This window comes from Scyliorhinus torazame, chromosome 1 (assembly GCF_047496885.1).
Source record: "Scyliorhinus torazame isolate Kashiwa2021f chromosome 1, sScyTor2.1, whole genome shotgun sequence".
NCBI lineage: Eukaryota > Metazoa > Chordata > Chondrichthyes > Carcharhiniformes > Scyliorhinidae > Scyliorhinus > Scyliorhinus torazame.
Window position 1 is genome coordinate 39,056,227 of NC_092707.1, and position 11,374 is coordinate 39,067,600.

At 42.9% G+C, this 11,374-nt stretch overlaps 1 long non-coding RNA gene across 1 annotated transcript in view; it reads left to right on the top strand.

The window, feature by feature from the left end:
• LOC140429387 (uncharacterized) overlaps positions 1–4,552 on the top strand; it is an 86,454-nt gene extending 81,902 nt beyond the window's left edge. Inside the window, exon 3 of the long non-coding RNA XR_011949072.1 lies at positions 4,493–4,552. This is a non-coding gene — a long non-coding RNA (uncharacterized lncRNA). The remainder of the gene's footprint in view (positions 1–4,492) is intronic.
• The last annotated feature ends 6,822 nt before the right edge of the window (positions 4,553–11,374 follow it).

Below are 11,374 nucleotides of genomic sequence, written 5' to 3' on the forward strand. Positions count from 1 at the left end.
CTGGATCCCAGTTACCAGTGGCGTACCGCAGGGATCAGTTCTGGGTCCTCTGCTGTTTGTGATTTTCATTAATGACTTGGATGAGGGAGTTGAAGGGTGGGTCAGTAAATTTGCAGACGATACGAAGATTGGTGGAGTTGTGGATAGTGAGGAGGGCTGTTGTCGGCTGCAAAGAGACATAGATAGGATGCAGAGCTGGGCTGAGAAGTGGCAGATGGAGTTTAACCCTGAAAAGTGTGAGGTTGTCCATTTTGGAAGGACAAATATGAATGCGGAATACAGGGTTAACGGTAGAGTTCTTGGCAATGTGGAAGAGCAGAGAGATCTTGGGGTCTATGTTCATACATCTTTGAAAGTTGCCACTCAAGTGGATAGAGCTGTGAAGAAGGCCTATGGTGTGCTAGCGTTCATTAACAGAGGGATTGAATTTAAGAGCCGTGAGGTGATGATGCAGCTGTACAAAACTTTGGCAAGGCCACATTTGGAGTACTGTGTACAGTTCTGGTCACCTCATTTTAGGAAGGATGTGGAAGCTTTGGAAAAGGAGCAAAGGAGATTTACCAGGATGTTGCCTGGAATGGAGAGTAGGTCTTACGAGGAAAGGTTGAGGTTGCTAGGCCTTTTCTCATTAGAACGGAGAAGGATGAGGGGTGACTTGATAGAGGTTTATAAGATGATCAGGGGAATAGATAGAGTAGACAGTCAGGGACTTTTTCCCCGGGTGGAACAAACCATTACAACGGGACATAAATTTAAGGTGAATGGTGGAAGATATAGGGGGGATGTCAGAGGTAGGTTCTTTACCCAGAGAGTAGTGGGGGCATGGAATGCACTGCCTGTGGAAGTAGTTGAGTTGGAAACATTAGGGACCTTCAAGCAGCTATTGGATAGGTACATGGATTACGGTAAAATGATATAGTGGTGATTTATTTGTTCTTAAGGGCAGCACGGTAGCATTGTGGATAGCACAATCGCTTCACAGCTCCAGGGTCCCAGGTTCGATTCCGGCTTGGGTCACTGTCTGTGCGGAGTCTGCACATCCTCCCCGTGTGTGCGTGGGTTTCCTCCGGGTGCTCCGGTTTCCTCCCACAGTACAAAGATGTGCAGGTTAGGTGGATTGGCCATGATAAATTGCCCTTAGTGTCCAAAATTGCCCTTAGTGTTGGGTGAAGGTGTTGACCTTGGGTAGGGTGCTCTTTCCAAGAGCCGGTGCAGACTCAATGGGCCGAATGGCCTCCTTCTGCACTGTAAATTCAATGATAATCTATGATTAATCTAGGACAAAGGTTCGGCGCAACATCGTGGGCCGAAGGGCCTGTTCTGTGCTGTATTTTTCTGTATCTGTATCTCCTCGGGAATGAGGGCACAGAAACTGTTGATCAGCGCAGCCAATGTGAATGAATAAGGCTTGTTAGTCTATCGACAGTTTCCTTTCTGACATTGTTTTCTTTGATGTGCCCTAGCAGTATAGGAAACATATAGTAGTTTTGGTTGTGTACTCACACTTGCCAAACTTGAAATTACTTTTGGAACACATCTATTTCTTCACTTTGCCGAAAGCAATCAACATCCTTTCTTTGAAATTTGAGGTTCAGTTTATTTAGAATTGAAAAGATGTCTGCAAGGTAAGACATAGTTAGCACCCAACTTTCATTACCAAACCAATCAGCCAGAAGGGACGATTTCTCAAGAAGGAAAGTGGGGATTTCATACATCAGTTGTAAACTCTGCCAAGCACCCGACCTCTTGACAACCAACATACCTATGTGGAACAATAAATGTGTGTGCTTCGCCCCCATATTGGAACACAGGGCCTCAAAGAGCTTGGTATTGAGTATGCTGCTTTAATTAAATTCACAAATTTCACAATTCCTTTCAACACCACTTCGAGATCAGATGGAATTCCTATCGATGCTAAGGGCCCAAAGGAGGTTCCCAAGAATGATCCCTGAATGAAGAGCTTGTCGTATGAGGAATGGTTGAGGACTCTGGGTCTGTAGTCGTTGGAGTTTTGAAGGATGAGGGGGGATCTTATTGAAACTTACAGGATACTGCGAGGTCTGGATAGAGTGGACGTGGAGAGGATGTTTCCACTTGTAGGAAAAACTAGAACCAGAGGACACAATCTCAGAGGAATTTTTTCAGCCAGAGCGTGGTGAATCTGTGGAACTCTTTGCCGCAGAAGGCTGTGGAGGCCAAATCTTTAAGACAGAGTTAGATAGCTTCTTGATTAGTAAGGGAATCAGGGGTTATGGGGAGAAGGCAGGAGAATGGGGATGAGAAAAATACCAGCCATGATTGAATGGCAGAGCAGACTTGATGGGCTGAGTGGCCAATTATGCTTCTATGTCTTATGGTCTCACGATGAATAAAGCAATGATTCCAAACATATACCTGACCAGTTGTCTCCTTAATCCCACATGTCGCCCTCCCCCTTCATCCTTGTTATAACTTTGCTGTTTTACCCAGTAATGTTGGCTGCCCCTCACTTGTGATTCCTCTGCAATGAACCGAGTCGAGTTTGCACTTTCTAACTATGTAACTATTCAACATTTCAAACATTTGTGTGCCAGTCGTGCTGGTTGGTAACGTCAAGCAGCACAGCAAATCCTCAAAAATGTATTGCGCCAAACATCCAAATGTAAATTAACAAGGTTGCATAATCTGAAACAACTGTACTTTAACCCAGTTATATTGAGAACTCCTGTGCTCACTTGAAAGAGAACAAAGCTGTACCTCTAAATTCTCAGCAATATCACAAATTTGGCGAACCAGTGTATTATCACTAAATGGGATGCATTTCAGTTTCTCAACTGACATCTTAACTAGGACCTTGTGAGCCATGTCTAATGCTGCAAAGGAGAATTAATTTCTCTGCTACAGTGTGGTCCATTTTTTATTTAGATACACAGTAATCTACCATGTAAGGGGCTAATTGTGCTTTGTCCTTCAGTGTTACACTCCTGCCAAGTACTTCAGCTGATGATTTCAGTTCTCGCTGCATCCTGTGAAAAGAAAATCAAGAGGTTTGTTCTTCAGCTCCCCAATGCTTAGTCTTCAGATGTCTTTGCAGTTTTGAAGGTTTTAAACTCTCATCCGTCAGTACTTCCCAGCATATAATACACATAGGCTTTGCATTCTGGTTTGCATTGGCACAATTAACAAAACCATACCTCAATAAATCATGTTTTTACAGCTTTTTTCCAAATTAAGTTTCTTCTTTGCAGGCTCTTCACCAGAGGCCCTGGAGTTCTATAACATTAATACTGCTCTGTCGTGCTGTGGACACATCCACGGATCACGACCCATGAAAAACCTTCTCCGCAGATCAGTGCAAATGATGCGTCACAGCCACATGGAATCAAAAGTTGTACAACAGGAGCAGCCTGTCTGAGGATGACAGTATATCTGCCAATTCCCCAACTAATATTCATCACTGTTCTAGAAAGGCACTTGAGTCAGTTGCCAACTGTGAGCATCTCAACGGTCTTCATTTAAGTAAAAGCAACCTTCTACCACCCAAGCTGCAGCCACTGGGAGGCACTTCATAGGAGTGGTGCAGGAGGCAAGAAATTACTTAAGAGAAGCACTATGGGTTAACACATGGGTTGGGGTTGATGAAAATACGATGCCATTGTGCACATCATCCATGAGCCCATTTTGATTCTGACTTTGGAAGTTCACAATTACAGGGTGAAAAGACTCGTAAAATTGGTACCGAGTAATGTTACTGCGGTAATGCAGTTTGGAATTGGGGAAGTCAGTAGAAATATTGATCTTTTAACTTCATTTTCCTGATTTCAGCAAGCATATTTTGGGCTACCAAATCTTCGTTTCCCAAAAGAACTGCTGCCGCTTTCAGCCAGAAATGGGTGCCTCTGCCTGGCGGTATTCAAATGATGGCTGGTAGTTAAAATCTGCTGGGACACCAACAGGAATTCTGTTTGCTTCAGTTGGCTTCCCACCATGAGTTAAAATCGACGGAAGTGTGAAATTGAATTTCAGGTTAATGTCTTTTTAATTTTTCAAAAGGTCACTAAATCTTTCAACTGTTTTACTTCCCATTGCAGCCTCCAAGTTCTGTCATCTACTGATTTGTGTTTGCTTACTGCTTAACAAGCTTCCATTCTTCACAAGCTCACAATCCCAACATGGAAGTTGTTGTTTTTAAAGTGATCTGCCCCTTTATAGTTATCTCATTCTTACTGCTCCACCATCTGCATCACTTTGGTTTCTCATTAGACAAACAATAATTACAGTTTTCATTTTAACTTTTCTGTTTTATTGAAACTTTAACAAAATGTATTAAATAGTTTGAGATGGTTTGACGGTAATTATTATAGTTTCTCTTATAGCTTATCAAGTCATTCCAATCACTTAGTTGCATTATCTTCTAGACATTCAGTAACTAATAGTCACTTATAAAGTTTACATGTTTTGTACTTATATACGCCTTGCATATGTATGGGTAAATATGTATAATATCTTTTAGAAATGGAACCTGCTCAGAATGTTGGAAATTTGGCAGCGAAACCTTCTGACTCCCTTTCAGGTATGTTTTCAATATTTTTGAACTCACCTTCTGTAGATCTTGTGATGTTTTGTGCATTGTTATCACAAATAGTCATTTAACAAACCAGTAGCCTAAAAATTTGATTTTGCTTAAAAATGGGCATGTAGACACCACATAAAACTGATGCTGTCATGATGCTTTACTGGCTGCATGACTATTTGGAAAATCAAACTTAACTGATGCGAATTAAAGATAGCCAACACCTCTGAAGGGGAGGTGCAATCTGGCTGGTTGCAATAGGGAAATACTCTTAAAGGGATAAAATGACAAGAGAAGAGGTACAGAAAGGGTTCTTGGACATAGTATGAGGAAGATCACACCCCAAGAGGTTGGAAAGGCAACACCTTCAAAGCCAGCAGCAAGAGGAGGGAAATGACAACAGCTTAATTTAGTTCAGAATATATGGTTATAATGCAGAAAAAAGTTAAATCTCCTCAAGAGTTAGTAAAGTGAGAACTATCTCTCACCTCATTATGAGGATAGATTGTTATGAGGGTAGATTCAAGAAGTTATCACTGTTCTCCTTGAAGAGAAGAAGGTTAAGAGGAGATTTGATAGAGATGTTCAAAATCAAGAGGGGTTTGGACAGAGTAAGTAGGGAGAAACGGTTCCCACTCATAAAAGGATTAAGAACAAGAGGACACAAATTTAAAGTGATTTGCAAAAGAAGCAAATGCAATTTTAGAAAAAGCTTTCCACATGAGTGGTTCGGGTCTGGAATGTACTGCCTGGAAGTGTGATGGAGGCAGATTCAACCAAAGCATTCAAGAGGACATAAGATGATTACTTGAATAGAATCAATGCACAGGGATATGGGGAAAATGCAGGGGAATGGCATTAAAAGCCATTGTGCTTGTTTGAAGAGCCAGTGCAGACATGATGGGCCAAATGGCCTCCTCCTGCACCGCAACAATTCTGTGATATGTCACATCTCTTCACACTTTAACAGCAGGTTAGCACATGGGAAGGTGGGTTCAACTACATCGAAAGTTATGAAAAAAGATAAAGGGAAGAAGAACTCATGAGATGTTATCTTGTTTTGAATGCTACGAGCATTTAGGTAAAGTGCCTGAATGGAGGTGTTCCAAGATTCAAAAAGAAGGTATTAAAACTAGCATAAAGGCACTTTACCTGAATGCTAGGAGCATTCAAAACAAGATAAATGAGTTGACAGCACAAATCATCGCAAATGACTATGATTTAGTGGCTATTACAGAGGCATGGTTGCAGGATGGTCATGACTGGGAGTTAAAAATCTAAGGGTATGAGATTATTCGGAAGGACAGGCAGGAAAGTAATGGATTTGGTGTAACACTGATATTTAAGGATGACATCAGGGCGGTACTGAGAGAAAGTAGAGAAAAAGGTTGAATCCATTTGGGTGGAAATTAGAAATAGTAAGGAGAAAAGGTCACTGACAGCATAGTCTACAGGCCACCAAATAATAATATCACAGTGGGACAGTCAATAAACAAAGAAATAACTGATGTATGTAAAAATGGTACAGCAATTTTCATGGGGGATTTTAACCTACATGTTGATTGGTCAAACCAGGTAGGTCAGGGTAGCCTTGAGGAGGAGTTCATAGAATGTATCCACGATAGTTTTCTCAAACAGTATGTAATGGAACCTACGAGGGATCAAGCTGTCTTAGATCTGGTCCTGTGTAATGAGACAGGAATAATAAATTAGTTAGGGATCTTTTCGGAAGGAGCGATCGTAATGTGATTGAATTTAAAATACAGATGGAGTGTGAGAAGGTAAAATCCAATACCAGTGTCTTGTGCTTAAACAAAGGAGACTACAATGGATGAGGGAGGAATTGGCTAGGGTAGATTGGGAGCAAAGACTTTGTGGTGCGACAATTGCGGAACAGTGGATGACTTTCAAAGAGATTTTTCACAGTGCTCAGAAAAGGTATATGTCAGCGAAAAGGACTGACTGTAGAAAAAAAGGATAATCAACCATGGATATCTAAGGAAATAAAGGAGTGTATCAAATTGAAAGAAAAGAAAGTGGGCAAGATTAGTGGGAAACTGGAGGATTGGGAAATCTTTAAAGGGCGACAGAAAGCCACAAAATAATCTATAAAGAAAAGTAAGATACATTATTAGAGTAAACTAGCTCAAAATATAAAAACAGATAGCAAAGGCTTCGACAAATATACAAAACGAAAAAGAGTAGCTAAGGTAAACATTGTTCCTTTAGAGGATGAGAAGGGGGATTTAATAATGGGAAATGAGGAAATGGCTGAGGCATTGAATAGGTATTTTGCGTCGGACTTCGCAGTGGAAGACACCAATCACATGCCATAAACTGTTGGCAAGGAGGCTATGGCAGGTGAGGACCTAGAAACGAGCATTATCACTGAGGAGGTAGTTTTGAGCAAGCTAATGGGACTAAAGGTAGATAGGTCTCCTGGCCCTGATGGAATGCATTCCAGGTTACTAAAAGAGATGGGGGAAAATAGCAAATGCGCTTGTGATAATTTACCAAAATCTGCTGGACACTAAGGCGGTTCCAGCAGATTGGAAAACAGCAAATGTGATGTCACTGTTTAAAAAAGGAGAGAGACAAAAGGCAAGTAACTATAGGCCCCACCTCTGTAGTGGGGAAAATACTTGAATCTATCGTTAAAGAAGAAATAGCGAGACATCTGGATAGAAATTGTTCCATTAGGCAGATGCAGCATGGGTTCATGAAAAGCAAGTCATGTTTGACTAATTTAGTCGAATTCTTTGAGGACATTACAAGCACAGTGGACAATGGAGAACTGATGGATGTGGTGTATCTGGATTTCCAGAAGGCATTCGACAAGGTGCTGCACAGAAGGCTGCTGCATAAGATAAAGGTGCATGCATTATGGGCAATGTATTAGCATGGATAGAGGATTGGTTAACTGATAGAAAGCAAAGAATGTGGATAAATGAGTGTTTTTTGGGTTGGCGATCAGTGGCTAGTGGTGTGCCTCAGGGATCAGTGTTGGGTCAGCAATTGTTCACAATTTACAAAATGATCTGGAGTTTGGGGCCAAGTGTAATGTGTCAAAGTGTGCAGATGACACTAAAATGAGTGGTCGAGCCAAGTGTGCAGTGGGTACTGAAAGTCTGCAGAGGGATATAGATAGTTTAAGTGAGTGGGCAAGGGTCTGGCAGATGGCGTTCAATGTTGATAAATGTGAGGTCATCCATTTTGGTGGGAATAACAGCAGAATGGACTATTATTTAAATGTTAAAAAATTGCAGCATGTTCCTGTGCAGAGGAACCTGGGTGTCCTTAATGCATGAATTGCAAAAAGTTGGTTTGCAGTTGCAGCAAGTAATCCCTTCCTTGATAGAGGGATGGAATTTAAAAGCAGGGAGGTGATGTTCCAGCTGCATAGGGTGCTGTTGAGGCCATGCCTGGAGACAGTTTTGGTCTCCATACTTGAGAAAGGATGTACTGGCACTGGAGAGTGTGCAGAGGAGATTCACAAGATTGACTCCGGAGTTGAAAGGATGAGTTTATGAGGAGAGACTAAGTAGACTGGGACTATACTCATCGGAATTTAGAAGAATGAGGGGGCTCTTATAGAAACATATAAAATGATGAAGGAACTAGATAGGATAGAAGCAGGGAGGGTGTTTCCACTAGTGCGTGAAACTAGAACTAGGGGGCATAGACTCAAAATAAAGCGGAGCAGATTTAGGACTGAGTTGAGGAGGAATATCTTCACCCAAAGGTCGTGAATCTGGAATTCTCTGCCCAGTGAAGCAGTTGAGAATACCCCGTTAAATGTTTTTAAGGCAAAGATAGGTAGATTTTTGAACAGTAAAGGAATAAAAAGTTACAGTGAGCGGGAGGGTAAGTGCAGCTTAGTCCACAAAATTATCTTATTGAATGGCGAGGGAGGCTCGAGGGGCCAAATGGCCTACTCCTGCTCCTAGTTCTTATGTTCTTATGTTATGTATTCCTCTCTTTCACTTTCTTACAATTACCTTCTCCTCACACACTCTGCACTGCAGTTAATTGCAACATCAATGCCTCACACATGACTTCTTCCATGCAGCATACAAACTATTTCTCCATGTCTTCAAATCTCTGCCTCACTTCCTTCTTTGAAGATACTTTTTAAAATCTACCTCTGTCTAATGTGTTGATTATCTGAGACTCATGTGGCTCATTGTCTAATTTTGCTTCAATATACTGCTGTGATGACACTTAAGACTGGAAGGTTCCGAACGAATGCGGATTTTTGTTGGTTTTATATGACCAGAACAGTCTTGAAACACCTCACATGTGCATCACAAACACACTAGGTGGGATCCTCTGTGAGACTAAGTGTTGTCGCCAGGACTGAATTGTGTGCAGTTCACGTTCCCGTTGGGCGCTTTTAAAGGAACGATACAGGGCATGCTAATTGGTCAGCATTCTGCCCATTTGAATCTAGAGCAATTCCCATTCCTGCTGGTATCTGATTTGCTGGGGCCGGAATCGGTGCCTGAGAGCCTGACAAGCTTATAAGCACTTCACTCCCCACACACTCTCATTCCAGCTATGAAGATGACTCAGGGAAGACCTGTGCAATGCTTCACTGAGTCAGAGCCCAACCGAACGTTAGACACGGAAGAGGAGAGGTGAGATACCCTCTTACCCAGGGTGGGCAGGAGGCTCAAACCCGCCGTCCTAAACCGGGCTTGGGAGGAGGATGTGAGGTCATCCATTTGATAGGAATAACAGCAAAATGGACTATTATTTAAATATTTAGAAATTGCAGCATGCTGCTGTGCAGAGGGACCTGGGTGTCCTTGTGCATGAATCACAAAAAGTTGGTTTTAAAGTGCGGCAAGTAATTAAGAAGGCAAATTGAATGTTGTCCTTCATTGCTAGAGGGATGAAATTTAAAAGCAGGGAGGTGATATTACAGCTGTATCGGGTGCTGGTGACAGTTTTGGTCTCCTTACTTGAGGATGTGCTTGGGAGGAGGAGGCGGTGGCCTAGTCGTATTGTCGCTGGACTAATAATTCAGAGACCCAGAGTAATGCTCTGGGGACCTGGATTTGAATCCCATCAGGGCGGATGGTGAAATTTGAATTCAATAAGAAACTGGAATTAAAGGACCCATGGAGTAGCCCGGAGGCCATCGAGCACCCCGAGGGAGGAGAGAATTATGGGGCCCATGCTGGTGCCTCTTGCAGGGAAGGTGCTGGAACACCTCAGTGCTTCTGAATCCCCCACACCTGGCAGTGGTGCATCTATTGGGCAGCAGGCAGAACAGAGTGACACTTGTAATACCCAAAAGTTGGCTGGATACATCTAGGTCCAGGCCCTCCAGAGGGCGGTCAGCAAAGGCATCTCAGAAATGCAACAAGCCACCTCCATTTCTGATGTGCTGTCTGGGGTTACACCTAGAAGGAGCAGCCGGCCACATAAGGTAAGGTAGTTAAGTTGGAACAGGTGCAGCACATAGATGATAGTTAGGGTCAAGACACAACAATGTAAATCGTCACCATTAAACACTTTTTTACCAACATTCTGACCTGCTTCAATCCCCTGTCTGAAAGGTGCTAGGGCTGGGTGGGGAATGTGGGAGGGGATGTTAGAGCATGGCGTGGGGCAAGGCCCCCAGGACACTTGAATATACCACCTGTGGTTACCCTCAGAGAGAGGTGGCAGGGAATGGGACCAGGAGTATGAGACCCCCTTGTATGACAGCTTACCCAGAATAACTCGTCACCTCTCACCATCTCCATAACCGCACACCCCTTAAGGATATATGGGCCTGTGTGATTGGCCAGCACACATGCAGGGAACATCCAGGCGGATATTGGAAGATGATCCTAAAGACAGGAGTCAGAATTTGTCAAATGATGAGGAGCACCAGAGCTCCTGATGGAGCAGAGGAGCAGTGGGGGTGTTCAAAGAGGAAATGGGGAAGGTACAGGCCCGACATGCTCCTTCTCGGGTAATAGGGAGGAATAACAAGTCCAGAGAACCATGGATGATCAGAGATATTCAGCTTTTAATGAGAAGGAAGAGAGGCTTTTAATAAGTACAAGAGGAGAAAATCAATAGAGACATTCGTGGAGTACAGAAAGTGCAGGATGACGCAAAAGAAAAGCAGGAGAGCAAAGAGGGTGTATGAGAAATTGCTAGCTGGTAAAAGTAGGGAAAATCCCAAAATATTCTATAAGTATATCAATGGGAAGGGGATAACTGGGGAAAAAGTCATGTTCAGAATTATCTCTGTTGGTATTGGAGGTTTTGGCAGGCTTAAAAGTGGAGAAATCTCCAGGTTCGGACGAATTGTGCCTCAGGTTGCTGTGGGAGGTGAGGAAGGAGATCGTAGGGGCCCTGATCCAAATTTTTAATTCTCTGGCCACGGGAAAAGTGCCAGAAGACTGGAGAACCACGAATGTGGTCCCACTATTTTAGAAAGGCTGTAGGGATAAGCCAGGGAACTACAGGCCAGTGAGTCTCACATCAGTAGTGGGGAAACTAATAGAGATAATTCTGAAGGAGAGAATCTATCTCCACTTGGAGAGGCAAGGTTTGACCAGGAATAGTCAGCATGGCTTTGTCAGAGGGAAGTCATGCCGAACAAATTTGATTGAATTTTTTGAACACGTGGCTAAGTGTGTAGATGAGGGTAGTGCAGTTGATGTAGTTTACATGGATTTCAGCAAAGCATTTTACAAGTCCCACATCGGAGAATTATAAAGAAGGCAAATGCACATGGGATACAGGGGAACTTAATGAGGTGGACTGAAAGCTGGCTGAGCTGTAGGAGACAGAGGGTGATGACAAATGGCTGCTTAAGTG